Source organism: Salmo salar, chromosome 04 (genome assembly GCF_965601325.2).
Source record: "Salmo salar chromosome 04, fSalSal1, whole genome shotgun sequence".
Classification (NCBI taxonomy): domain Eukaryota; kingdom Metazoa; phylum Chordata; class Actinopteri; order Salmoniformes; family Salmonidae; genus Salmo; species Salmo salar.
The window spans coordinates 411,080-435,235 of record NC_138294.1 but is presented as its reverse complement, the minus strand read 5'-3'; the positions used below and the strand labels follow the sequence as shown (position 1 = coordinate 435,235).

The following is a 24,156-nucleotide window of genomic DNA, read 5'->3' as shown; positions in this document are numbered from 1 at the left end:
TGGCTGTACAGTCCTATCTGACGGAATGGGACCAATGTTGTCACTGTGACAACTTCAAGCATGTCACCTTGGATAGGTTTCTAGCCATCCCACACAGAGAGCTGAGGGATGACTACAGAACATCTTTTGCTACACAACATCAGAACCTGTGCGACACTCTACGAAAGGTGTTGGCTAAGAAACTACTGGTAGATCGGATGCAACGTACTCCACCTGCCCCAAGGACAGCACGACCCTTGGAAGTCGATAGCCTATCCTGCAAGATAAAGAGCCTATCATTAAGAGATTGAGTGGGAGTCAAGAGCAAAGCTTTGAACTGTTCTTCCTGTACCACAGCCCTAAGTGTCTCCAAGTGCAAGGAACGTGTCTCCGTGAAGGATCACCTGGGCGTCCCTGTGAGAGCAAAGAAAAGGAGACAAGGGGTGCGATTCCCGTTGAGAGCTGTGCACAGAGATGTGAAACGGGGAGTCTGAGTGTCCTGGTACAGACACACAGCCTACCCTAATACTGCTGACTCCTCCGACCAAATGCACCTGCATATGAGAGCACAGCCATCCAAACGAATCTACCCAATCCAGTCCATGTTAGGTATCTATGCTTTTTGTTAACCTCTTATGGCTAGGGGGCAGTATTTTCACGGCTGGATAAAAAACGTACCCGATTTAATCTGGTTACTAATCCTACCCAGTAACTAGAATATGCATATACTTATTATATACTGCATATGAGAGCACAGCCATCCAAACGAATCTAACCTATCCATTCAATAAACTACTATATTTATGTAGTAGTAGTAGTAGTAGTAGTAGTAGTAGTAGTAGTAGTAGTAGTAGTAGTAGTAGGCACAGGCATATGGTCAGACTGTTGATATTAATGGCGATAATATATCAATTGGAAAGGACAGAAGTGTCACCACCTGAAGCTATTGCCAGACCTAGAACTGAGATTAAAATGTCAACCTAGACTCAATTGGTACAATTGCAAGTAGGTGACCACACAGCTTCCTATGTTACTTTACTTTATAATACATACACACAAAGGGGAAGGTTACGTTATGTGTCCTTGAATGAGTGATTCGAATACAAAATAAAGTATGCCTTTACCTTATAATTGTTTAGTCCAATATCTAGGTATAGGTACTAGTGTAACGTTACATGTGAAAACCTGGAAATGTTTTAGATCCTACAGTACAAAGGTATTCTGACCTAACACTATGTGCGGCCTGTGCCTCTGACACTTCAGGTTCGGAGGCTCATCATTTGAAGACGGAAAAGTGGTGCTGGTGAACCCTTGTACACATAACCAGGCCTCTATCCCATATAGAGGCAGGAGGACAGTCTCACCAGTAAGGAGGACCAGCCATGTCTGGTACTATAAGCAATGTTCCTAATAACAGTACTTTGTACCACTCAGACAAGAGCCTCACTGACACAGACCTGTGCATATGGAGCGTGGCTATGGTCCTAATAATGGTTGTGCTGTCACTTGTCTGCTGCTTGTGTTACATATATGTACTATGTGCAAGGAAGACAAGATACACCATACTGCCTTTGATTTCGGTGTGATTCTATTATGTGCATGTGATGTTACTCAGTTGACCTGCTAATAAACAGACACAAATGTGGTTGTTGTGGTAGTGTTCTTTATTTGTGGTCCGAACAAACAATACATCAAGTATACAATGAATAGGACATGTTTTGAAATAGTGTATTATATTGGTTACACAGCTGAACTGTGTTCATGGACATAGCCTAATGTCACATTTCAGAAGGGCTACACATCCTCTTTCACTCTAGCTGGGTCCCGGTGTCACACGACCATCTCGATCTGTTCTGGTTCTATTCAGATGTACAGGTAGGAAGGAGTAAGAAACAGACAGTAAACCACAGTTGTATGTGTCAGGTGTAGCAAGGTAAGAGGCTATATGGGCCGGAGATATAGTTACCGTTGTCCACAACTGGAATCACAGAGGAGGCTGTAGCTTCCACGACATTGCCTTCATACCGGCAGGTCCCCTCGCATCTAATCTCATCACAGTAGCACGTTGTGGGGACATACACGGCGTCATACTGTAGCGAATGTACACGCGAACATGGTGTGTAAATAGGGGACGATGCCCGTTTGCTACAGGTCTCGTGAGTTATCAGCAGTGCTAACCCAAAAACAATCATCAACGGAGCCGCTATTAAGGAGATATTGAGCCAATCGTCCTTGTTGTAAATCCACCAGTAACTACTGTAGTACTCGTCATGGTTGAACATTGTGAAGGTGAGATTGTCCGAACACTGGATGTACTCTACTGTGTTGTCTACGGCTATACACAGGTCATTACCTAGAGGTACAGTGTGAGTGTTGGCAGATGTCTTTCCTTTAACACTTGTTTCTTGCGTATCATCAACATGAAATGTGGTTATATTTGTATAGCACAATGAAGACACAATAACCAATCACTATTGGTACATATGTCAGGTATGGGGTTTATTTCACATATACAAAAAGATGGGTTACATATACATTGACATGATACAGATAACACCTTTCTGTGCTGCGGAGAGCCGTACAATCTGTTGTCACCGGGCATCACTTTGGGTTCGGGCCACTCTGGTTCTTTGCCTCTTTTCAGTTGACGCCGAGGTTAGTTCCACGACAAGGTCCATTTGCTCTATATGTGTCAGGATCAGAGTCATCACATAGACTGCGTGTTGAAAGTGGATAGAGTAAATACTATCTGCTAGGTCGTAAATATCTTTCATCTCAATGACACCATAGGGAATATGATTGTACCCCTTGACAATCTCCCATGACAGCAACAGTTTCACTCGGTTCACATCAGCGTGGCTGAGGTTGACCAGTGTGGTTTCCAATGTTGAACGTAGGTTCGAATCACAATACATATCATGCTTAGCCAGCCCTTCAAGGCCGTGCGCTTCGATGTCAGTGACTCTGAATTCAACATGGTGCTTTCGGAGTGTGTCCACGATAAGAGTCCAGGCAACCTCACTGCCCAAGTAGGAGTACATTTTATTCATCAGAGTCTCGGGATATTTCACAAAGGTGTCTGACTTATTCCTCCTAAGCATAATGCGTAGTGATTCTCTTTGTGTACCTTCTAGAGGGGTGTTTCTGTGGTCTTGTATTGTGGCAACCAGCTTCTGGAACATGTCTTTGTTTCTCATGAGGTAGTTGGCCATTTTTAATTTATTAGTCAGCTCCATGTTGTTGATCTACTCTGGTGTCTCTCTGAGCTGTGGAGATGTGTAAGTGTATCTGCCCTATGTGACTGTATATATATATTATTTCACCAAGGTCTATCAGATGGAGAATACATCAAGGATCACGGCTCATATCACCAACCAGGGCTGAAGTGTCCTAGCCATGATGTGTCTATGGGATCTGTAATATCCGATCAGGGCTGACTCAGCAGCCAGGTCTAAGACATCCGATTGGGTCGAATCACCTAAGTGTCTAAGCACTCTGACCGGGGCTACTGTGGTCAACCGTGGCGGATGTCTCCAACCAGGACAATGTAGTGAAAGTGTATAAAGGCTACCTACCCCAAAGATAGTTTGTATTTAACATTGTACACATCTCAACATAGGTTCCTACACAATAGCCACATCTGCAAGACATGGCTGTACAGTCCTATCTGACAGAATGGGACCAATGTTGTCACAGTGACAACTTCAAGCATGTCACCTTGGATAGGTTTCTAGCCATCCCACACAGAGAGCTGAGGGATGACTACAGAACATCTTTTGCTACACAACATCAGAACCTGTGCAATACGCTACGAAAGGTGTTGGCGAAGAAACAATTTGTAGATCGGAGGCAATGCACTCCATCTGCCCCAAGGAAAAGACGACCCTTGGAAGTCGACAACTTGTCGTGCAAGATAAAGACCCTATCAATAAGGGATCGAGTGGGAGTCAAGAACCTAAGTTTCAACTGTTCTCCCCAAAGCACAACCCCAAGTGTCTCCAATTGCAAGGAACGTGTCTCGGTTAAGGATCGACTGGGTGTCTCGGTTAAGGATCGACTGGGTGTCTCGGTTAAGGATCGACTGGGTGTCTCGGTTAAGGATCGACTGGGTGTCTCGGTTAAGGATCGACTGGGTGTCTCGGTTAAGGATCGACTGGGTGTCCCTATGAAAGCAAGGAAAGGGAGACAAGAGGGACGAGTCCGGTTTAGACCGGTGCACAGGATCCGTAACGGGAACGCAGAGTCTCCAGATACCAGCAGGTCCACCCCTGGAAACTGCAGCTATCGAGCCAAAGGATATCGAGCCGACTTAAAGAAGGGCTATAATTACATGCATGCAGGTGAAGACAGATGCAAAGACAACACACAAACAGATCCTGATGCATGTACAGCGTTTAGCGCAAGTTTATTATCTCGTACAAGGATGGGTATACATTTCGGTATAGGGCAGTCACACAGGTTAAAACATTTCCATATCAAAGTAAAGACATTGGTATCATTTCATCACAAGATACCTATCTAGGGTATTGACAACAACCTTGGGTTCCTCCACTTTATACCTCAAGGTTGAATGCGTAGCTGACAGCACTGCTGAAGATGTACACGGTTCGTCTAACTGTGAGACAGAGACACTGTTACCCAGCCCCTCTAAATATCGTATAACGTAAGCATTTTTCGGCCCACGTACAGGCTGCTTCTTTATTAGATGGGAAGACATAACTGTTATCACATAGAAACAAAATATTCAGTTTCACCAGAGTACGTTGCAGATGCGCTACACCTTGCCCTTGCAGGGTTTTTGTCCAGTCGAGCATTAAAGTCCAATTCGGAATCGTTCTCGGACTGAGACCCCGTGTTCGCTTCTGACTGGCACTCTGACTTGGCAGCGGATGTAGGCTCAGAAGGATGGGTATGGTGATACTCTCCGCGGTCCTCCTGATCCGAACACTGGCGTTGAGTGGTGTCCGCTAGCCAGGCAGCTTGATCAGTGACACTGGCATCTACACATCTACATGCCTTCCCCGCATCTACATGTAATCTGTGTTCTTTGTCTCGTGACACACCAGACCTCCGATGTGAACCTGTAACACCTGGGAGGTTGACAAGTTGCTGGGGGTTTGAAACGTCCTGCTGAACTAGGGACCTCTCGGCTCCTGGGTTGTCAAGGTTCTCCCGGGGCCTATTGACAAATGGGCTTTTTTGTATCTTCTTAGGTGTGCGCACGTCCTCCTGCTCTGAGTCTGTATCGATAACTGGAGAGCGAGTGCTTTTTGACTTGGAACAAGGTACCCTTTTTATACTTTGCTGAGCGGGTCCCTCCCGTTGGTAGTCGTCCTCATCTTCTTCAGGATCGGACAGATTGTTTTTGTATCGTTGTGAATCTCGATTGTGGGTTTGTATCTTGGTCTTTGCAATTTCACACCTTGTGTTAGACCAGTCTCTTTTTAGCACACACTTTATCTTTCCTTCCTACGAACTTGAGAACCGGCTCTTTACACCCCTTGTCCCTCCTGCTCCTTTTAGATTCTCTCTTGTGATGCAAGCACTTGGGTTTTGTGAGTTTGACACGCTTGCAATCTGGCCTTATAGAATCCTCCGAGTCAGATAGCAGGGTGTGTTTATATATGCTCCTTTCCTCTCTCAACCCACTACAGCTAGTCGTAGAGGTATGGGCATCCTGTTCGGACTCTGATTGTGACCAGCTGTTATGCCAATGTCCCCACTTAGCATTCTTGGTTTTAGACTTAGCCAATTTTACCCTCTTTTTCACCTGAGCACAGAATGCATCATCCTCCACTTCCTCTTCACTGCTATGTTCGTTGCCAGTAGATCGGTCATTTATGAATGAGTCACTGTAATCATATTCGTCAAAGGCCTCGCTGTTGTCATAGCCCATTGTAGCCTCCAAGTCGTCACCGGGGATGTTACTCTCATCTACATTACAATCTTCCTCTTCGCTGGTGGCTTCCTCTGCTTGGCTCAGCCAAGGGTGGTCATCATCACCACTGCACCTGGGGGACAGGTTGTGAACTTGTGAGTCGTAGTATTTTTTGAAACCCTGACCCCATGATATCTTTCTGCCCACTGACTCATTTGACTTATAAGCCGATCGATCCCGATTTACCGGTTTGGTCATCTGCAAAGGTCTTTGCTTCTTAGCACGTTTGCCAATGTGGGTGCTACAGGAATCTCGTTTCGCTCTCTCGGCTCCATGCTTCATTGATCTGGACAGGTTTGCAACAGGCTGAGCCGAATCAACCCTTCTGGACATGTTTGCCCCAGGTTGAGCCGAATCACCCCTGGGTTGATACAGGGTACCCTGGAAGGATACTGATATCTTGCGTCTCCAATTGTTAGTGGACATACACTCTAAGCTATCAATCAGGGCTTTGCTGAGTCTGTCCTGCAAGCCGTGCCTCTGAAATGTATTTACAATGGTTTCGTTTTTGCTGACCCAATCTGCGAGGATGTCCCCGTGTCTTTTGTCCAAAAGGGTGTTATCCAATCCGAGGAGAGTACAAACAGCGTCTCTCCTGAGACTTTCATCTTTCAACCAAGGTTCACTCAGCAGCAGAGTGGGAAGGTTCTTGATCCACGTCGAAATGGGAATTGTTTCAGGTGTGACTATAGAGTAACAAGTGTCAGACTTCTCACTGTCACCAGTCCCAGTTTCCTCTTTGCTGTGCTTGTCAACATGAGCCAGATTCTTAGAGGACATATCAGGGTCTTGCACTTGGGTAGAGTGTGGTGAGGATGATTCGCTATCTGGATCGGACCTCTCTCTCTCTCCCTCTCCTACCTTCAGGTATTTCTTTAATTTGTTGTGATAGGTGCGGAGTTTTAAAAATAGCACCTTGGCAGTGGTATACATCTTTACCAAATCCTTGTCCTTCACCTTGCTTGTATCGTGTTTGATCAGAGAGTGCCAGGTCCTTTGGGCTTTGGCTACGTTGTCAGGTGTGTGGGGTTTAAACAGCTCTTCACGCGCTGAAGCCATTTCATGATTTTCATCATCGCTACCATACTTCCGTCGCATGTATCTGCACGTAATTTGAGCCAACTCTAACCAGTCCTTGCTCATCTGCTGCTCCACCATACTGGCACGCTTCTTTTTTACTGCTGTGTGAATGATCTTGTCAGAGGAGTACATGTTCCAGAACATTACGTAGTCTTTCACCTTCTGAAGTGGGCAGTGTAGTAGCTCTGCCACGGCAAACGCATTGGGGATCTTACAGTCCATATACACAATGGCCAGTTCTACCACTTCCACCATGATAGGGTCACTAATCATACTCTCCATGTGCTTTGGTATGTAATTGCACCAGCTGGTTGGATTCACACGCTTGATGAACGCTGCCAATGCGGGATTGTGTATCTCCTGATACATTTCGGCCCCAGTGATAAACGTGTCTCTCTCAAGCTCCTGTAGTGTGTCATTCCAATTGCTCACCAGCTCACCGTTGCCCTTGATGCATGATTGCTTCACGGCCCTGCAAAACCTCACAGTAGTAGACACGTACAATTCAGTAGCCAGAGCCTGGCTCTTTCTCAGTACGACAACAGGTACCAGGTTCACCCGCTTGCCATCCAGGAACTTGCTGCTCCTTCTAAAGTAGACAGTACGAGGGTCATGGTTCTCATAATGGAAGTGCTTTAGGTCACATATCACTTCACTTTCCATGAAACAATCAACTCTTGTCTCTCTCTTTTTCTTCAACATGTCAGCCGAAGCAGTGCCTAGTACGCAGCACATGGGGGCTATCTCTTCCATGTGAGAGACTAGAACCTGGGCGGACATTGTCTTGTCCTCCGTGCGTAACAACTGGACAGGCTGAATCTGTTGAAAGGAAGGGGTGAGTGCTGTAGAGTGAGTGGGCACCTCCAGGGTCAAGTCCCAAAATTCGAACATGCTACCAGTGACAGTTTTCAGCAAGTCGAGACTCTCGGGTCCCGGGACAAATAGTACCTCTTGGACGAAGTATGACTTCCCATTGCCTTTCCCATTTTTGGGGATGCCAACGGTGTAGGTTCCAATCATGGACCTGTTGCTGTCGCAGTAGACAAAGTTGTGGTTTTCAGAGTACTGTGTGACCACTGGAATCACCTTCTTACCCTTGGGACTTATCAGTTCTTTAGTCGGTATAAAGAAGTTTGTGTAGTTACCGTGTGCCAGTAGCACGTGCTTGACACCAGCCTTGTCTACAGCTGACATAGACTCAAAGCCTGTACCACTTTCAATGTCCACTAGGTCCATCAGCGCAAGCAATAACAAACGCGATGGTTGTTGTTCCTGTATAGTGTTAGAGTCCTTGATTACCATATCCCTGATAATCTTGTAGATTGTTTTTGGTTTGTACCTTTTCTCTCTCTCCGAAAGCGCCTGTTGCTTACACATCATCAGGTGGACCACTTTATCAAACAGTCCTTGTGTACTTTTACAAGTGAAGACATCTTTGTAATCCGATTTGTAATACCAAGGAGGGTGGTCTGCCACAATATATCTTGTGGTTAAACCTGCCATGGTCGCTATGTTCAGTATCTATCTATGTCTATCACCTCTTATAGACGGTTGTTGTGTTTCCTTCATATGAACCAGCCGTTAAATAACAGGTGGCCCACTGTAGTCTGTTGGGTAGAATGGGAGCCTGTTAGACCTCTCTCAAGCTCTCTAGAAAGTGGAGATGCCTTATGTAGGGGAGTTTACATACAGTCTGTAGCGACATCAACTGCAATCAGAGTAACTCAACACTGGTTGGTTATTGGACCATGACTGATAAAACACACAAAGACTCTGTTATATGAGCATGACTGTATTACCCCTGCTACAGCTGAGCTATCTAAGCATGGCTCATGTTTCCAAACCTGGTTCAAATGTCCATCTGAGAAAGATTACATCTATCCAACCACACCTCATGTGTCAAATGCGGCCTATACTTCCCTCCCACCCTTTATGTTTCTCTCTCAGTTCCCTCTCTCTCTCTCTCAAATGCGGGCTATTATTCCCTCCCACCCTCTCTCTCTCTCAGTTGCTTCTCTCTCTCAAATTTGGGCTATTCTTCCCTCCCACCCTTTCTCTTTCACACACACGGGAGATGTTGACCCATGCCCAGTCACTGACAGACTGAGCGCATTTCGATTCGGAGACTATGCACTGGGCGGAGCTACCCTCATGTATCCAATGGGAGCTCTGTTGTCTAACATTGACTGGCTCAAATTTACTCCCTCCCACCCTCTCTCTCTCAGTTGCTTCTCTCTCTCAAATGTGGGCTATTCTTCCCTCCCACCCTTTCTCTCTCGCTCTCATACATGAGCTTGCTCTCACTCTCTCTATTCTGAAGAGTAGGCAGCTACAACATTGACATTCTCAGTGGACCGAGTTTTCTCTCTCTCTCTCTCTCTCTCTCTCTCTCTCTCTCTCTCTCTCTCTCTCTCTCTCTCTCTCAGCTCTGGGGTATTCTTCCAAGCAAGCCTGTCTACCCATAGTGAACTCTTTTCATAACATACTCTGTGTAAGCTATTCTATAATTATTGTATAATGCCATTCCAGCTAGAATGTAGTTTGTCTTCACATGAATAAACCAAATGAATGATCAACCAGGGAGATGTGTCTTGTGCCTTTATTCAATATATTTGTGAAACATTACTGTATAACATAGTCCACCTGTACATATCACACAATTGCTGTTAACGAATTCGTCCCACCTACGTAACAGCCACTTGAAGCCTGTGGCGCGATTTTCAAAACCTTAAAAATCCTATTACTTCAATTTCTCAAACATATGACTATTTTACAGCTATTTAAAGACAAGACTCTCGTTAATCTAACCACACTGTCCGATTTCAAAAAGGCTTTACAACGAAAGCAAAACATTAGATTATGTCAGCAGAGTACCAAGCCAGAAATAATCAGACACCCATTTTTCAAGCTAGCATATAATGTCACAAAAACCCAGAAGACAGCTAAATGCAGCACTAACCTTTGATGATCTTCATCAGATGACAACCCTAGGACATTATGTTATACAATACATGCATGTTTTGTTCAATCAAGTTCATATTTATATCAAAAAACAGCTTTTTACATTAGCATGTGACGTTCAGAACTAGCATACCCCCCGCAAACTTCCGGGGAATTCGCTAACATTTTACTAAATTACTCACGATAAACGTTCACAAAAAGCATAACAATTATTTTAAGAATTATAGATACAGACCTCCTCTATGCACTCGATATGTCCGATTTTAAAATAGGTTTTTGGTGAAAGCACTATTTTGCAATATTCTAAGTACATAGCCCAGGCATCACGGGCTAGCTATTTAGACACCCGGCAAGTTTAGCACTCACCATAATCATATTTACTATTATAAAAGTTTGATTACCTTTTGTTGTCTTCGTCAGAATGCACTCCCAGGACTGCTACTTCAATAACAAATGTTGGTTTGGTCCAAAATAATCCATCGTTATATCCGAATAGCGGCGTTTTGTTCGTGCGTTCCAGACACTATCCGAAATGGTAAAGAAGGGTCGTGCGCATGGCGCAATTCGTGACAAAAAAATTCTAAATATTCCATTACCGTACTTCGAAGCATGTCAACCGCTGTTTAAAATCAATTTTTATGCCATTTTTCTCGTAGAAAAGCGATAATATTCCGACCGGGAATCTCCTTTTCGGCAAACAGAGGAAAAAATCACAAAGACGGGGGCGGTCAGGTCACGCGCCTAAGCCCAGAGTCCCTTGATCGGCCACTTGAGAAAGGCGATAATGTGTTTCAGCCTGGGGCTGGGATGACGACATTCAGGTTTTTCCCGGGCTCTGAGCGCCTATGGACGACGTAGGAAGTGTCACGTTAGAGCAGAGATCCTTAGTAAAAGATAGAGATGGCAAAGAAGTTCCAGAAATGGTCAGACAGGCCACTTCCTGTAAAGGAATCTCTCAGGTTTTGACCTGCCATTTGAGTTCTGTTATACTCACAGACACCATTCAAACAGTTTTAGAAACTTTATGGTGTTTTCTATCCATATGTAATAAGTATATGCATATTCTAGTTACTGGGTAGGAGTGGTAACCAGATTAAATCGGGTACGTTTTTTATCCAGCCGTGTCAATACTGCCCCCTAGCCCTAACAGGTTAATGGATTCAACACCAAGCTTCCACTTTACTTTATGACACATGGGATCACTGCGTAACAGTCCTACCACCGGGGGCAGATCTTTCGGTGGCACCCAACCACAGCACAGGGGTGGATGTGTCAGATCTAAACAAGGATTAGTTATGGTGCTGACATGCTTCGGGGCCTGGTTAATCATTCTATCTTTCAACCTTGCTTCGGCCATACCGGCACATGTGACATAGACCATCTGCTGATATTGTTGAATTCCGATGTTCACCAGGGTGGCTTTGTTAAACCCAATCGATTTCCACCGCAAGTTAAATTTCATGAAGTCATCTAGTTGGCCACCTACCGATTCAAAACCTGTGTCCATGTCTGGAGGCACATTATCTTTATCGGTTAGCCCTCTGTCAACATTCGCTTGCAGATTATCTCCCACCACCATAGGTTTCTTTAGCCGAGACGGGCCAGGTTTGGCATAGTATATATACTGTCCCCCCTGATGGGTCATCTGCTGATTCATCTGGGGCACCGCAGGTTCTTGGTATACACGTACCATACCTGCTGGAGCAGGTGTTTCAGACACAAGGGCTACTTTCTCATCACACGGAATCTGTGGGGTTTGCTGCTGATACTGTGACAGAGTCAGTTCACTAGCATTGTCTATGGTCGCAGCCCGTAATCCGTTATGTATAGTCATCTTGAGTGCCTGAGGATTAGAACTATACTGTCCTCTGAAACAATCAAACAGCAAGGTAGCAATTTCTGAATCACTGGAACTGTAATCAGGCTTGGTGCTGTTATAGAAGTGGTTCCTGTTGCTATACCGGGAGCCCGTGTCAGACTGTGCCCTTGAACTGATGAACCTCTCAGAAGCAAAGCTGTGAGGGTGTTCCACAAGGAATGCCCCGATGTCATCACTTGTCCACAGTGGTGTAGACGCTTCTCCTTGGATCAGTTGCTCGTAGTACACATTCTCGCTTCTAGTGTCTGCGGTCAAGTGTAGGTCTGTCGAGATTTCTGGCAGAGAATCCTTCTCTATAGCACAATCGGACTGTCTCACATTGTAGGCGTCGAGGTACATGGCTGTTGTCTCTTTGGCAGATGCTGGAAGAGCGGAGGACCTTGAGGAGCCAGCAGGTTCCCGGATAACCTCTCTGCTTAGCAGTGGTATGTGTTTTACACCACTATCTGAGTCATCAATATGAGGCATCTTTTGTGCTAGGCCAGATATAACCCTGCTGTTAGAGCGCTTATTCTTGCGCCCGCCGTAGGCAACAGTGTAAGAAGAGTCATAGGAGCTCACAGCTGAGTCATTACATGACAAACGGTTCCAAACCGGGCTTGGGTCGCCAGTTGACAACACACTACATAATCCCAGGCAGTCCTCTGGTTTAGGTGTAGTAAAGGTCTTGTTTAACTCCCTGATAAGGACAGCTTCCTCTTCCCTCAGCACTTCTATAATGCTGACATGCAGGGGTTCTCTGAAGCCTAGAGCTAGCAGCCTACCCTTTAGAGTTTCGGGAGATCTTGACTTCTCGCCCAACCACACATGATGACCATCGACGTTGCTCATATCTCTCAATCCCGCTTCATCTGGTTCAAGTTTAGTCCATGTATGGCCATTCATCAGACCGGTCCTGCAAAAATCACAGATGTTCACAATGGACAAGACCGCGTCTCAGCTGTAGAAGAAACCAAGTACTGTCCGGCGAGCACTGCGTCTTTGGTGTTTGAGAACGACCCGCCCGAGCCCCAGTGCGTCTTCAGCTCCTGCTGTTTGTTCTTTACAAACTGGTCACAGGTTACGTGAGCGTACAACACAGCCAATGCCAAGCTAGCACACGCCATGCGGAAGGCGTCCTCATCCTTGCTATGGTTTGAAGACCTATACATTTTGTGCAAGGAGACGAATGGCAACAACGGTAGCACGTCTCCGGTCTCCTTGTGGACAAGGAACACTGTAGCGAGTTTTGGCTCTCCACACTCCGGCCCGGTGTAAAGTGTTCTAGGAGGTCTCTTGTCTACCAGACACATGTCTCTAAGAGAGCCCAGTACTCCGAGACAGACCTTGCGGACGATAAACGCAAGCCCGTCGTCTTGGTATTTGCCTTTCACGCTTGCCATCCAAGAGCTCAAGGTCTGCCATTCGAACTGGAGAGTTGTTACGACATGCAAAATCACAGCAGTGGCATGGCCCACATCTTCCAATAATAGACAATCGAGCCTGGGTTCCAGTAGGGTACTACATTGCATGGGTTCTGCATGAAAACTCACGAGGCCAGCGTCATTAAGCACAGACTGCTTTGCGATGCACACACTTACAGCCGAACTTAGAATGTCTTCAATGTGCAACCTGGGGATTGGAAGACTCAAACAGTGCGTAGACACCTGTCCCTCAGTCAGTGTTTTTGTTCTGGGTGACAGATCTAAAGTGTTGGGTGAAGCGACCGGGTATCTCTCCAAGATCTCGTGGCATAGACAGTGCTTCGCCAGGAATGTGTATAGAGGTTCAGGTTTTCTGTTTAGAAAAGGGTCTATCTTTGGGTTCCATGTAGACATCCCTGTGTGCAACTCCAGATACGAAGGGATAGACATGTTACGTTTCCTGGTACTTCGTCTGTCTTGAAATCTCCACCATAGCTTCAAAAACCTGACTGAATCGGCATCGTGTTCGAAGACCATGGTACTCGTTTCTTCTTTGAGGTGATTGAACACATAGGTAGCGATACTGTGTCTAGCAATAGCGGTGTCATGGAACATGTAGCGTTTGTTGCGCACAAGGTCCAAAAACAACAGTACAAAGTAAGGTGTGTGCATAACAGCCAGGTGCTCCAAGCGACTTAGGGTCAAGTCCTCCCCAGGACTCCAGCCTCGGGTCGTGTTTGGATTTGTATTGACTAAGTTATACTTTAACCGTTCTGCATCTACGGTCACCAACATGGACTTGCACAGTATGCAAGTATCCCCTGACTTGGTAGAGAAAAACCTACTTAGTCCCACAGGGCTCGGTATGTTGTCGGGATGGTAGTAGAAGTCATGATGTCGACGTGATATGGTTGGGGAACACGAAGCCTGCTGCTTACCCCCGTGGCAGTACAAGTAGCCGATAGCATCGCCGGCAGATTGGAATGGTTCACAGTGGTCGAGAGCTCCCTGGTGAAGAGCGGCCACTATAGTTTTCCACTTCTCCACCTCATCCTTGCAATCCATTATGGATACTATGAACAATAGCAGATGGGTTTAACACCAATCATAGACCTCGTTGTTAGAACATCAATTGCATAGGACTCTGACATGTCCTACACTACCTACAGTTATGTAAATATCATGTAATGTCGTGCCTCGTGTGAGTGTGTGGTGAGTGTGTATGTCAGGGTATTTATAGGTACATGGGGGATGTTCAAAGTTTGAACATGTGCAGTGTGGTGTCATTGTCCATGATTGTGTGGGATACCATCATCTTGTATTTCATCTCCCCGGCATGATAGTATAGGGTATGCTGCACCGCAATAGCCAAGCAACTAGTTCCATCCTTCGAGAGTGCCCACTCTAGCAGGGAGCTCTTCAACTCCTCTGTGAGTGTCGGGGTGATCCCGTACCTAACCCCGCAGCTAAACGGTGTGGGTTGACAGTATCCCAAAGCGGGTAACTCGTACCAAAAAGCAAACGCTGAGACGTTTTCACAGGGGGAGCCTATTCGACTTCTACCTTCAGACACCATGCCGATTGTGTTTATTGCCAATGTAATCTCCCATGAAGTGAGTGTGTATGAAAAACGATGCTGTACCACTTGGAGGTTGCGGTAGAACACCTGGGAACGTTTCCATGTCCATCAGTATGTACCTTAGGCCATACGCTTCACTTTTGTAGTCTATCAGTTGCACCTCTTTCGGTAGTTCGTTGGAGAGGCCGAATATCCACGTGAGAACCTTACACTCGATGTCTTGGAATGTGGCGTTGTGGTTGGACCAGACTACGGCTTGCAATCCTCTCACTCTGGGTATGGCCTTGATTCAAGCGGTTTTAGTGTGGTACCCCTTCCACCTTAGATCAATGACACACACTCGTTCTGTCCGCATCGCTACCTCGTGGTGCTCGCATGCGACAGCTGTAATCGGTGCACAGCCCTCAATTATCCCCAGGGCTCTAGCCTCTCCGAACATTCTGTTACCATACTCGGGTACGGACATGGCAAGGTTGCGGTTGATCACTTAAAGGGCGCTAAAGTTGTCACACCCTGGGAACATCTCTATGGTAATGGAACTGGGTAGGCCTTCCCGGCTTATGAACTGCTCGGATTGACTGACAAAGTTGAACTGTTCCACAACAGTCAAGGGCCTCTCCGCTGTGCAGCCAAAGTGAGCCGGGTGGGTCCTGTACACGTACAGACCCGACGGGAGACTTTGAGACTTCCTCAGCTGATACACAATCACCGTGTCACAGCACTTTGGGTACTTGTAACTTCGATTTTGCATCAGCCACCTGTACGCAGTCACTACGTTGTCAATTTCGTAGGCCCAGAGGGTTCTAGCGGTGTACCTGGACCCCCCCCTGTTCCCACCTCTCCCTCCACCCCCTGGTCTTTTACTGAGTGCCTTGGCTGGGTCATTGTGTACAAACGGAGAGACGTTACGTCCTTCCGATAAGTCCTTGCTCTGGTCCACGGACACACAAGAGGAAGACTCACAAGAGCACTGACTGGCCCTTGACGCGTACCGAAGCAACAGCTCCGTTGTGTTTTTAAAGTTGTATTTGTGAGCTTGGCAAGGCTTAACCATGTCTTCTGTCAGATCCCTCAACCGTACACCTTCCGCTCCCGGTACATATATCATGTCACCTATCACAGGGACAGGATCCAGCGTTAGCGCCTTGTACAGCGGACAGCACAGACCTGCCGGCTCCATCGAAGACAACCCCGTATTCTCCGGTGATGTTCCAGAGGGCCTGCTGAGAGATTGCAGAAAGAAGCGTACAGAGACACTAGTGAGCTCAGTCTGAAAAGCCACAAACCTATACAGGAGAGTATCCACAGTAAAGTATAGAAACATTGGCAAAGTCAATAAGAAGCATGTCAAAGCGTCCAGAGCTAAGTGTCTTGTTTGCCTAGTCTCCTTGGTTAAAAGCAGTAAAGACAGGCAAAGGGCTGGCGTTAAACTCCGTTGTCAGTGTAACGTAAGGGTATGCACGACCTGCTTCAGAAACAACCCGATGTGGTACTTGACAAACCCTCACTTCACAACGTGTCCAACCCTACCAGGGTTCATCTGCTCAGTCTGCGCCTGCTTTCAAGGTCTGAAGGAGAAAGTGTGCTGCGTTTGGATGTGCCCCAACTGCTCCTCTGAATCTAGGAAACAGGGCACCTCTTGTTCAAAGTGTTCCCGGAGCTTAGATCCCTGTCCCGGACGTGAGACCGGTAAACTATGGTGCACCTCCACTCTTCCGATTGAGGACACTGACAGTCACACCATGGTGACATATGATGAGGAGAAGATTGCTGATTATAGGGACCTGATCAGACAGCGCGTTTTTGACAAGGTATCGCAGAGTAGACACTTGTCAACATCGGATATCAGAACCTTATTTCACGAGTGCTTCGCGCCTCAAGTTTGCACCTGCAGGTCTGACAGTGACCGAAACCCCATGTGCTGCAGCTGCACTCCCGTGCTGACAGTGATGCAACTCCTTGCCAAGAACCCACGTCCTCTTGTAGCCTCACTAGCAGAAAGTGCTATACCAGGCAGGTCTCTGGCTCGTAACGTGTACGGCAGAGCCCTGTTGTTGAGCATGCTAAATGATCATACACTGCCTTTGTGTGCAAACGGACCCTCGTGTAAGGGTATGCTGGTGAACGTTCCGAACACCCCCAAGCCGCTACCCTCACTGATTTCACCAGAGTCTTACAATAACTTTGTGTTGAGCAGAGCAAACCCCGGAGAGTATGAACAGATCAAACCTTGTTGCTGTATCCTCTGTCTGCTATTCAACCAGTCCGCAGTCGTCTCACAGATGGTCAGTCCCGACGGTCTACACCTAGAGCCACATCCGATCAGTCCCGTGTATTACTTCAATGTTAAACTGTCCCCTGATGTTGGGATACCAGAGGTGCGCATCGATATCTATCCAGGTTACCTTGTCAACTTTCAAGGCTCGGTGGGTAGTTACAAGCCCACCTTCTACTACAATTGGAGAGAAATGCTTAACCTCTATGGGCTAGGTGGGACGCAAGCGTCCCACCCGTGGTGCACTCCATCAACAGCAGGTGCATTTCAAGAGCGGCAAATTTGAATCCAAATAAATGTGAAAATTCAAATTTTTCAAACATACAACTATTTTACACCCTTTGAAAGATAAACATCTCTTTAATCTAACCACGTTTTCCGATTTCAAAAAGGTTTTACGGCGAAAGCATAAATTTAGAGTATGTTAGGACAGTACATTTACAAGAGTTGTGTGTAATGTTGTGCCAATTCAAAGACAGGTGTCACCAAAACCATAAAATCAGCTAAAATTATGCACTAACCTTTTACAATCTCCAACAGATGACACTCCTAGGACATTATGTTAGACAATGCATGCATTTTTAGTTCTATCAAGTTCATATTTATATCCAAAAACAGCGTTTTACTGTGGCGTTGATGTTCAGGAAATCGTTTCCCTCCAATAACCGGCATTCAAGTCAGCACCACAAATTAAATAATTAAAATTAGAAAACATTGGTAAAATATTATATTGTCATTTAAAGAATTATAGATTTACATCTCTTGAACGCAATCAACTTGCCAGATTTAAAAATAACCTTACTGGGAAATCACACTTTGCAATAATCTGAGCACTGCGCCCAGAAAAATACGCGTTGCGATACAGACTAGCCGCCATGTTGGGGAGATCTAAAATCGAAAATACTATGTAAATAATCCATTACCTTTGATTCTCTTCATCAGATGTCACTTCCAGGTATCACAGGTCCATAACGAATGTAGTTTTGTTCAAAAAAGCTCATCATTTATGTCCAAAAATCTCCGTCTTGTTAGCACATGATCTAAGCCCGCCGGACTTCACTTCATGAACGAGGGGAAAAAATATATTTACGTTCGTTCAAACATGTCAAACGTTGTATAGCATAAATCATTAGGGCCTTTTTTAACCAGAACATGAATAAAATTCAAGGCGGACGAATGCAAAATCTTTTAAAACGTATTGGAACGAGGGTACCCAGCATGACCTAGCGCGCCAGGTGTCTAATGGGCCATCATCGTTCCATGGCTCTTGTTCGGTCAGATCTCCCTCCAGAAGACTCAAAACACTTTGTAAAGGCTGGTGACATCTAGTGGAAGCAATAGGAAGTGCCAAAATATTCCTCAGCCCCTGTGTTTTTCAATGGCATAAGTTTAAAGGTAATACAAAACATCGGGTATCCACTTCCTGTCAGAATCTGTCTCAGGGTTTTGCCTGCCAAATGAGTTCTGTTATACTCACAGACACCATTCAAACAGTTTTAGAAACTTTAGGGTGTTTTCTATCCATATATAATAAGTATATGCATATTCTAGTTACTGGGTAGGATTAGTAACCAGATTAAATCGGGTACATTTTTTTATCCAGCCGTGCAAATACTGCCCCTAGCCCTAACAGGTTAAGTTGTTACACCGAGACAATACTGGTAAAATAACCTTCTTACCTACACAGTGACACACCCAGTGCTCTGGGGTCCTATACGGTGTACCTGGTACGGATCTCGGATCACGGTATGAGAGGATAGTTTGTATATAGTCAGTGTGTTGACCCAAGTACACTTAAGAGCAAGCTCTAAGCAGCTACCCAAAATGTATAAACCTCATCCAACCAGAGGCAGCCTTGTAAACAAGAAAACTTCATATATTATTTACAGAAGCTGAGGCATAGCAGAGCTAAAGCTCAGTTGCCTAGTTCAACAAGCTGTTCCTGTGTCACATAAGGACTACCCCGACACCATGAATATCCTAACCCGAAAAAGACGAAGCTACATAGAGGATGCGACTGGCAAGATGAAGTTGTTGGACCATATTGCAGATGTTCTCTTTACCCAAAGAATGATAAACAATGAAGAGTTGGAAAGTATCACGTCTATAAGGGGCACACATGACAAAGCCCGGACCTTGATTGATGCTGCCAGAATGAAGGGAGATATTACTAGTAATATCTTCATGACAACATGGGACAATCACCCTGAGTCAACCTCAGACTGAGATGCTAATGGTATGTTACCTAAGGAGATACGCAACATTTTTGACAAGTTAACCCGCGATGACATTGAGACAATTAAGTTTCTTATGAACGAGATAGATATCACTCATCAACAAACCAGCAGTGCTGTGGACCTGGATTATGTGACGGATAGAACCCTGTTAGCAGAAGGTATCGCATTGCGTTATGGAGCGGAAGCCCGGGCCGTGTTAAACACATACAAGTTTCATTGGAGCTGTTATGCCCTTCGAAGCCCAGGAGAGGGCAGTATAATACAAAAACACTGCGGAAAGCCAAACAGAACAGCCTTGCATACCAGTGGAACAACTACATTGTTGGTCTCGGTAGCTAGGATATATACAGTACTTATATTTCACCTGTTGGTCATTTACCACCATTCTCCTTCCTGTGTCCTTCTGTCATTAGTATGTCTGGCAGTCATGTACATATGGTTATTCTGTTGAACATTATGGTGTTGACCTAATGTCATAAATGCACTTATGGATGACCTTAATTCATCCATTATTTGCGTAGAGTACTTAGTGCCAGAGGCCAATCTATGTTCAGCTGCAATCAATGTAGACATTGTTCTTGGTGCCTTAGCAGAGCACCTTATGGTGTTGACCTAATGTCATAAATGCACTTATGGATTACCTTAATGCATCCATTATTTGCGTAGAGTACTTAGTGCCAGTGGCCAATGTATGTTCAGCTGCAATCAATGTAGACATTGTTCTTGGTGCCTTATCAGAGCACCTAGCTACACTACAAGGGTTTTTGCCACCAAGTACTAACTCATGTTTTGCAGAGGGGTCAAATACTTTTTTTTCCTCATTAAAATGCAAATCATTTTATAACATTGGTGACATGCGTTTTCTGGAATTGTTTGTTGTTAGTCTGTCTCTCACTGTTCAAATAAACCTACTATTACAATTATACACTGATCATTTCTTTGTAAGTGGGCAAATGTACAAATCTGCAGGGGGGACACAGGCCTGCTCTGTCATTAGTCTGACCTTAATGCATTAATTAGTTGCGTGCAGTTCCCACCTCTCTATTGGCAATGTACATATCGTATACATTAGTGGCTCAGCATAGCTGCTCTCCCTAGTTACATAACTCCCACACTATTTACACTACATGTTAGTCATAGGTGGACTCTCAAATAGATAATCTGTAACTGACATAGGTAATCTCTCCATCACGCCCAAATAGATTTTGGCACTTAGACGTAGCAGTGGTGTGAGGGTTGTAGTCATAGGTAGAGCCCCTTATATATGTAAGAGTGAGTCCTGTACAGATAACATACATGGGAGATACATGGGTGAGTCATCTGTACTTTATCCACATAACAGACGCTGGGCATCTTTTGGAATTCACCACTAGCCACTTTGTGAACACTCGGTGTGGACATATGACAAACTATTGGACAAGTTGACTTTATCTGCACATCACTGGAATGACATATTCAGCTGTAGGCGGATACAGAACACACAGGATGATAAGAATACAGCGTTTGGAAGACCCAGGACATTTTGAGTATTGTAGGTGAAGGCTGTTTGGACATATTGGATGATTTATTAGTGGTTTGAGGTATCGGAACAGCATTAGTTGGATATATAACTCACGGTGAGACATTTCCACTAGGAGCATTAGTTGGATATATAACTCACGGTGAGACATTTCCACTAGGGTAAGTCAGGACAAGACCTATGTTATGAAACAGGAAATATATCTAGTGTATTTGATGACACATTTTTGGAGATTACTGCAAACAGCCTTGACTGTTTTTAGGAGGAGCCTCAGCCATATATAAGGATTAGTTACACAGACAGTGCTAATTCCAGTGTATATTTTGCAGCTGAACCACGAAGACCGGTTTATTGCTAGTGTCAAATACTTTAGGAAACAATAACAAACAATAGAAGGTTATAATGTCACATGACCGTTATTCAACGTACAATAACAGAGGTGAATGGTATTACCAGCAACACAATATGGACCTAGAAGTTGAAGAATATACAGAAATAAGAGAACCAACACCCTCTCCCTTGAGCAACATGTAGACCGTGTCACGGATCCTCAAGTGTCTACACCACAGCAAGAGGATGCAGTAGTCCTAGATCCCAAACACCCAATATCTCAAGTACCTCACACTCCACAGCCGACTCTTGATATACATGGGTCCAATGTGCACAAGACCAAGCCAGTAACAGCTTTACAGTCGCAAGGGCCATTATTCTCCACACCACCCCGATCTGAAGCAGCTGTCACCTATGAAGAACTAGAGCCTGATCCCAGTCTACAGCACCTTGACAGCGATGGCGCAACAGTGTTGTCAATTGCAATGGTGAAACAGTTGATTATATGCTCCACATGTACAACAACGTTCAACAGAGCAGTCATATGTGAGGCGTACTTGATTCAGCTGAACAGACCCATACAATGTGCTTGTGGCTGTGTATTATGCACACTGTGTTACAGTAAACACCGGGGGTGTCACCTACACAATGTGATATCCACAAAGGCCCTTGTAAGCACCACAGCCAGCACCCTTGCCAATTGCCCTGCTCTGGAGCATGTAGGAGACTGGGATCTGGAACTCAACGAAGGTGATATGTTCAGAACTGACAATGGAAGCGATGCCCAGGTGCAGCTGCTAATGAATGAGGCGCAATTCCCTGACGTTGATACCCTGAGATCCGGTATGTATATTATTATTCGTAGATCTCTCCATGTAATGTAGCTGAACTGACAGTGTTCTCTTTCCCACACAGTGTTCAACAATCTCATCACAAAAAAAGACACAATGTCCTTCAAGTACTGGGTAAACAAATCAATGCCAGAAGAGCTGGCCTACAGATATGTCTGCATCTCTCATACACCTGGTTTCTGGGATCACGTCGTGGTGGGAACCCGGGCCCTTCCCAGAACGGAGAACATGATCGGACCCGATGAGTTCTTGCCAAGATTGTTTAATGTGTCGCTAGGTTCATACAAGTTACATTGGTGCTGTTTTGTTCTGAAGAAACAGATCATTCTAACTATGTGGTGCACTTCGAAGCCCAGGGGGGAGGGTCAGTGTAAGGTATCCACGCTGGTTGAAAGCGCACTGAAGAGCTTTACCGCAAGCATAGAGTTTAGAAGAATGGTATTATATCTGTCTAGGTGGTTTACAGCTCAGTACGTGTCCCCACCACACAGGCTGCTTAACGTTGTGTTAGATTGTAAACCTAGTGAAGGTCCTACTTTGGTCCATGTCATAGCTTTCCTGGCTTCAAGCCTAGGGATGGAAAAGATAACACCTAACTTCTCCCAGCATAGGGCCAAGGATGATCAGAATTACAGTTTCAATATCAGATCTGCCGGTACCATGTTCTCATGCCCCTCAGAAGGCACTTCAGAAGGTATGTACATCAATATTGTTGAGGAGTTTAGTTCCTACCACAACGGTTGTAATAATGCAATGGGTCTCACGAGGCTGTGTACCACAGCAGAGTTGTACAGTTACCTTTAAAAGTCAGTTTGTACGGTCTCACTTGCCTGTTGTGTGGCCATGTGGTGAAAGTGATGCCTATATGACCTTTTATGTATTGGTTGACAAGGGTCCCTTGACTGATGAAATGATATCTGGTGCTGTTCCTAGATTTTGTGATATATAGAGCTGTGTTCAATTGTATACAGTTTTATACATTTGACCATTTACACTGGTTCATGTCTATATATTGTTATACCTACTCTGTCCATTTTGTACCACTGCCCTGTGTGTATCTATTCACTTGAAAGTAAATATATTTTGTACATAGTTCAGTTGTGCTATATGCATTCATTAGGATTTTACAACTGTTATGCACTTTGAAGCCCAGGAGAGGGCAGTATAAGGTTAACTTGTTGTACTCCTTCTGGTCCCCTATCTTTGAAGCCAATGTCTTTGACATTTTGTAAATAATTAGACAAGGCACAAGTTCACCCTACCCCGGTCAAAATGTAATGGTTTGTACTCTGACATGTATATATGTATGTGTATGTATGCAAAAGTGCATTGTTGAATAAAAACCCCAAATAACAACCAAGAGTATTATGCTTTTTATTTCAATTTCCAATATCATTACTTTATATGACAACAGACTATATTACCTATTGCATGGATAACACTGACATTCAATAAGACAGAGTGTAACATTATAAAATAAAAAAGGCAGTTGATTACACACGGGAGATGTTCACCCATGCCCAGTCACTGACACACTGAGCACATTGTGGTTCTGAGACCATGAACTGAGCGGAGCTACCCTCATGTATCCAATGGGAGCTCTGTTGTCTAACTGTGACTGGCTCAGATTCTCTCTCTCTCTCTCTCTCTCTCTCTCTCTCTCTCTCTCTCTCTCCTCTCTCTCTCTCTCTGTGTGTGTCCAATGTGGGCTATTCTTCCCTCCCACCCTTTCTCCTCCTCTCTTCCCTATTTGCAGCTATAACATTCAGACCGACATAATGGGCAAACTATCTTTGGCTGACATGGACACAAACGTGCTTTGTTGAATAAAACACCAAAATACCAAACTGAGTATGTCGTTTATTTATTTCTTAACTGCCACAATGTCACAACATGTGCTTATACTACATCTACTGCTGTTATAGCTTTTGTTCTACTGTATTCGCGGTATGCGTCCTGAACGCTCACTCTAGTGACAGGTTCTCTCATATCCTCCAAATCCCTTTGAACAGCCAGGGTTAGCACCTGCCTGTTGATGTAGGCCGAGGCGTTGAGTTGCAGTCCCACATTGTCAGAGAGTGTCTTCACTGCCCCAATTAATCTCCGCACGTCCAGTCTTCCCCGG

General features: G+C 45.1%; 1 long non-coding RNA gene across 1 annotated transcript; it reads left to right on the top strand.

Annotated features, from left to right (window-relative positions):
• The first annotated feature begins 20,565 nt into the window (after nucleotides 1–20,565).
• LOC145878578 (uncharacterized) lies at nucleotides 20,566–23,387 on the top strand. The gene is made up of 2 exons (XR_014392007.1): nucleotides 20,566–22,023; nucleotides 22,096–23,387. It is a non-coding gene; the product is annotated as an uncharacterized LOC145878578 (long non-coding RNA).
• The last annotated feature ends 769 nt before the right edge of the window (nucleotides 23,388–24,156 follow it).